General features: G+C 48.8%; 1 long non-coding RNA gene across 1 annotated transcript in view; it reads right to left on the reverse strand.

Moving 5' to 3' along the window:
• Positions 1-2,794: 2,794 nt before the first annotated feature.
• Positions 2,795-6,046, reverse strand: part of LOC139764580 (uncharacterized) — a 220,034-nt gene continuing 216,782 nt past the window's right edge. The window contains exon 3 of the long non-coding RNA XR_011716410.1: positions 2,795-2,910. This is a non-coding gene — a long non-coding RNA (uncharacterized lncRNA). The remainder of the gene's footprint in view (positions 2,911-6,046) is intronic.

The following is a 6,046-nucleotide window of genomic DNA, read 5'->3' on the forward strand; positions in this document are numbered from 1 at the left end:
AACGGTCTTCTAAAGTTATGTGAACCCAAGTCATGGTCTTCTAAAGCTATTTACCCCAAGTCACCGTCTTCTAAAGCTATGTAAACCCAAGTCAAGGTCTTCTAAAGCTGTGTAAACCCAAGTCAAGGTCTTCTAAAGCTGTGTAAACCCAAGTCAAGGTCTTCTAAAGCTGTGTAAACCCAAGTCAAGGTCTTCTAAAGCTGTGTAAACCCAAGTCACAGTCTTCTAAGCTACGTAAACCCACGTCAAAATCACATTACTCGTTCAGCGCGCGGAGGGCGGGAAGGAAGAAGGCAATTGTCCATACACTTCGCGGAGGTTCGTAAGACATAAGCAGAGCCTTCGGTGTTGCCACATGACAGCTTGCACCGCACAAGAGTGGCTCATGATTACGTGGTTATCTAGGTCACTTCTGAGGCACGGCCGCCGAAGAGGGCATCTCCAGCCCACCTTGAGCATCACGGCACGAGCTCTGGGACACGACGGGCCTGCCTGGCCTTTGTGTCTGATCGCCGAAGGGTGAGGTCAGAGGCCAGGCCATCGTATCCCGAGGGGTCGCACTTTTGTTCCTCAAGGGTCGTGCCGACGACCTCCAGTCCAGGGCCGTGTATCGTCGCGCTCGATGGTCGTACCGCCGTGCATCTGCTCCCCCACCCACCAAAGGATCGTAAAGTCTCGTTCCGTCCTTCGTCACCATAGAAATTAATCCTACTCGGCAAATAAGTCTTACCCCGAGTCCAAAGCGGGAGGGACTGGCGCATCTTTCAAGGCTGGCTCATCATCGCACAGCCATTACCAGCGTCAGGAAGAGAAGGCAAAGACCACAGGAGTGTCCCCCAAGAGATCCCGAGTTGCCTTAAGTCTCTGGGCATTATAGTCTCGCTTCCCATTTCCAACGTCTACCATATTTATCCCCTTTTGTCAAATACGTTCCCTGGCGTAGGCACGCCACACTCCAACCATGAGTTTTAGATTTCCTTGTTTCTGGTCTACAAAAGTTCAGGAATACGACGATGCGAATATATATATATATATATATATATATATATATATATATATATATATATATATATACACACACATATATATATATATATATATATATATATATATATATATATATATATATATATATATATATATATATATATATAATATATATATATATATATATATATATATATATATATATATATATATATATATATATATATATATATATATAAGGCTTTTAAGTCTTTGCTTACAAATTTATTAGTTAAGAAACTGGGGATTCGAACTGCAATTATAGTTTTCTTATAACTTTAGCCCAATCCAGCTATATTTTCATAACTTTACTCCAAAAACCTAAAAAAAAACATTTTCTTCTTCGTCTGACGGTGTGTATAAAACCCATTTTCTTCTTCGTCTGACGGTGTGTATAAAACCCATTTTCTTCTTCGTCTGACGGTGTGTCAAGTTGGGGGTGGGGGAGGGAAGAAGGTAAAACTGAAAACGAAAATTTACAAAATAAATCTCGTCCGTCCAAATTGCTTTCGTGTTTTTCTGTATGCTCCGGGCACTCAAGCAAACAGGATACCTGCATTCCAATTTGCACTTCTGCGGCGGAACTCACTGCCCGCCGAACTTTCACCGTTAGAACAATAAATACTCACTGCTGGGACGCACGAAAGAAACAACACAAAAAAGAGAGAAAGAAGAAACCCTCGCCTCCTCCTCCTCCCACCCACCCATCTCCCTCAAAACAAATACGTTCCACAAACACGTCATCTTTGTTCGGATGGCACCCGAGTTGTGTACACCCGTGAGCGAAAATGTTTGTTGTCGGTATCTTCTTCCATAGATCTTAGCCAGCAGACGCAACAACTCCTCCTTCCTCACAACTAACCAGCCCAACCGCTTGATGGCGATGCACACGACCACCGAACGGGACGCCTCGCGCGTACTTCCTTTGTTGACTTCGAAGGTTCCTATCCGCTCAGAGGCGCGCGGTGCGTAGCCCAGACTCGTTGGGGTTATCCTTGGTAGTCTACTAGGCTGGTGAGTGGTCATCTGGTAGTCTACAAGGCAGGTGAGTGCTTACTTGGTAGTCTACTAGGCTGGTGAGTGCTTACTTGGTAGTCTACTAGGCTGGTGAGTGGTCATCTGGTAGTATTGAGTGCTTACTTGGTAGTCTACTAGGCTGGTGAGTGGTCATCTGATAGTCTACTAGGCTGGTGAGTGCTTACTTGGTAGTCTACTAGGCTGGTGAGTGGTCATCTGGTAGTCTACTAGGCTGGTGAGTGCTCATCTGGTACTCTACCAGGCTCGTGAGTGCTTCTTTGGCAGTCTACCAGGCACTAGGCTGGTGAGCTCCGGAGCCTTTTCCGTCCGCCAGGCGTAAACTTCGTGGGTCAAAAACCCATCATAATACAACCACAGTTTCCTTGGACTATCTGAAGTCATGTTGGGAATGACCACTCAAAAGCTGCATCGTCTCTAGTTCTCGTCGGCATACATATTTTTTTCAGGGCACCTCCATAATCTATATCTTAATCCATATTTTCTTTATCCCTTGACACTTTTTTTTTTCTAAACTTTCAGCCCTACGCAATCAACATCATATTTTCTTTATCCCTGGTCTCGTTTTCATCATACTTGAGCATTATCATAACTTCCTCACAAAGAAAATGGAGAGAGAGAGAGAGAGAATACATGTACGTATAAGCGGCGGAGGAGGCCCCAGCCTCTCGGCTTCCCCGGCTGCCCACCCGCCCTATGCGGCCTCGCTGGAAGGGGAGCGAGCACTCGTACTCACCCTGGGAGTTTGGCAGGTGCTTGAGGTATGTGGTCATGACGTCACCAGCAGGTTCTACACTGCTCGCTCCAGGACCCTGAGGTTACCACGGCCTATCATCGTCCAGCACCTGCCTATAAAAAAAAAAAAGAGACGATGGTATTATAAAATGGAGATAATATACTGCAGGATATATACATACATACATATATATATATATATATATATATATATATATATATATATATATATATATATATATATATATATATATATATATACATACACACACACACAGAAATCTGAATAATGAAAAGGCTTACAGCTAATTACCGTATTAATACAAAATCAATACACTAAGCAAACAGAAAAATACATCAAACAGTTGTATCAATGCTGATTACGCAGAACGTACTTACAGAGAATGAAAGCACTAAGCTGAACATGTGAAGACTTTAAAAAAAAAAAAACATACGGACAAAAATAAATCACCATGAATATCATTTGCAGTAATTCCCTCAATTATACGTCTGCTCAAGTCATATATATATATATATATATATATATATATATATATATATATATATATATATATATATATATATATATATATGCAGTCATAACATAATGTACACTGCGACTGTGCAATATATAACACTGTATTAATGTTCAGTTGACGAATAGTACAGGAACGAAATATGATACGTGGAACAATAGACTATGAAAAAGGTATTAATATCTTGAACACGATAATACGACCCTTAAACACGATGGTACGACCCTTGAGCACGACGGTACGACCCTCGAGCACGAAGGTACTTACGCCCCTCGAGCACGAAGGTACGTACGCCCCTCGAGCACGAAGGTACGACCCTTGAGCACAACGGTACGACCCTCGAGCACGAAGCTACGACCCTTGAGCACGAAGATACGACCCTTGAGCACCAAGGCACGACCCATTGAGGACACCTGTACGACCCTTGAACACGACTATGCGACCCTCGAGAACGGGAGAACGACCACCGACCACACACGTCTGTACGACCCTCGAGCAAGACGGTGCGACGCACGAGACTGACAGTACGACCGTTGGGCACGACCGTGCGACCCCTTGGGGTATGTCATACATGCCTTGGGCCTTTGACCTCCACCTTACACCACGACCCACGCCTCCCGACGTTAACATCGCTACTTTACATAGCAGGGCAAAGAAATGATGGGAAATCACTGACTACGCCGTCCGCACATCTTAGCAGTAGTCAGAGTGTCCCATTTCCATTATCAAAATACTTGTGTCTGGAGATGAGTCGACGGGACTCTCCGCATGTCCCCCATGTTGCAGCTGTTGAGTCGCAAGACCCCTCACATTTGTGGAGCAAAAAAGAAGAAGAAAAAAAGGAGAAGTCAGAAAAGACATATTGGGAAACGAGGCTATTGTCACGGATATTGGCGGTCGGTCGGGGTCTTCGACGGGCCAATCACAGCAATGAACATTGGGAGGAGGAGGGGGAGGAGGAGGAGGAGGAGGAGGAGGAGGAGGAGGAGGCCGCCAGCACGGGGGAGGAGGAGGAGGAGGAGGAGGAAGAGCCCTCAGTTACGGAAGTAGTATCCGCAATCATGAGATATCTCTTTTCTTTTTTCTATTGACCTTCGTGCCAATGATGAATTAGGGTCTCTCTCTCTCTCTCTCTCTCTCTCTCTCTCTCTCTCTCTCTCTCTCTCTCTCTCTCTCTCTCTCTCTCTCTCTCTCCCGTTTTGGTATCGAAGGAGGAGAGTAGAGAGTGTCAGTGAGGAAGCGGCGCATCAGTGAGCCACAAGCACTTCAGCGCCCGTCCCCAACCACCCTCCCCCAAAAAACGACTCACTCACTCCTTAGTTGCTTCGTGTGGCGGAGGGCGGCGGCACCTTCTTCTGGTCGTCGAAGATTATGACCCACCAACCTTAAGGCAGACCAGAAGACCTGTCCTAGAGGCGCGTGGCATCAACGTGATGATGATGATGATGATGATGATGATGATGATGACGAGGAGGAGGAAGGCCATTCGTGGTCTTAAAATTGGGGTATGGGGGAGGGGGGACATTACCATTCCCTGCGGCTCTCGCTCGCTCGTCGCACCCCATCCCCGTCGTACCCCATCCCCGTAGTACCCCATCCCCGTCGTACCCCATCCCCGGCGCACCCCATCCCCGGCGTACCCCATCCCCGTCGCATCCCATCCCCGTCGCACCCCATCCCCGTCGCACCCCATCCCCGTCGTACCCCATCCCCGTCGTACCCCATCCCCGTCGCACCCCATCCCCGTCGTACCCCATCCCCGTCGTACCCCATCCCCGGCGTACCCCATCCCCGTCGTAACCCATACCCGTCGTACCCCATCCCCGTCGTACCCCATCCCCGTCGTACCCATCCCCGGCGTACCCCATCCCCGGCGTACCCCATCCCCGTCGTACCCCATCCCCGGCGTACCCCATCCCCGGCGTACCCCATCCCCGGCGTACCCCATCCCCGGCGTACCCCATCCCCGGCGTACCCCATCCCCGTCGTAACCCATCCCCGGCGTACCCCATCCCCGTCGTAACCCATACCCGTCGTACCCCATCCCCGTCGTACCCCATCCCCGTCGTACCCCATCCCCGGCGTACCCCATCCCCCATCACGCAAGGTCAGTTGCCACCACCCGAGCATGAGGCCGGTGGACGTCCCTAAAGTTCACTCGTTACTGGGGTCCGCGGGACGGAGAGTCTTCTGACACATCTTGCACCTCCTACCACACGGGGAGAGGAAGGTTCTATCACACGGGGCAGGAAGATCCTACCATACGGGGAGGAAGATCGTACCACAAGGGGAGGAGGATCTTATCACACGGGCAGGAAGATCCTACCACACGGGGCAGGAAGATCCTCCCACACGGGGGAGGAAGACCCTACCACACGGAGGAGGAAGATCCTACCACACGGGGGAGGAAGATCCTACCACACGGGGGAGGAAGATCCTACCACACGGGGGAGGAAGATCCTACCACACGGGCAGGAAGATCCTACCACACGGGGGAGGAAGATCCTACCACACGGGGGAGGAAGATCCTACCACACGGGCAGGAAGATCCTACCACACGGGGAGGAAGATCTAAAGCAGCTCTACACTGGCAATTGATCCATTACGTGTAAACACTCCTGATCAATGTCATCATGACGCGTCTGTAACGCAAAAGTAGGGGACACGTCTGTAACACAAAAGTAGGGGACGCGTCTGTAACACAAAAGTAGGGG

Source organism: Panulirus ornatus, chromosome 50 (genome assembly GCF_036320965.1).
Source record: "Panulirus ornatus isolate Po-2019 chromosome 50, ASM3632096v1, whole genome shotgun sequence".
Classification (NCBI taxonomy): domain Eukaryota; kingdom Metazoa; phylum Arthropoda; class Malacostraca; order Decapoda; family Palinuridae; genus Panulirus; species Panulirus ornatus.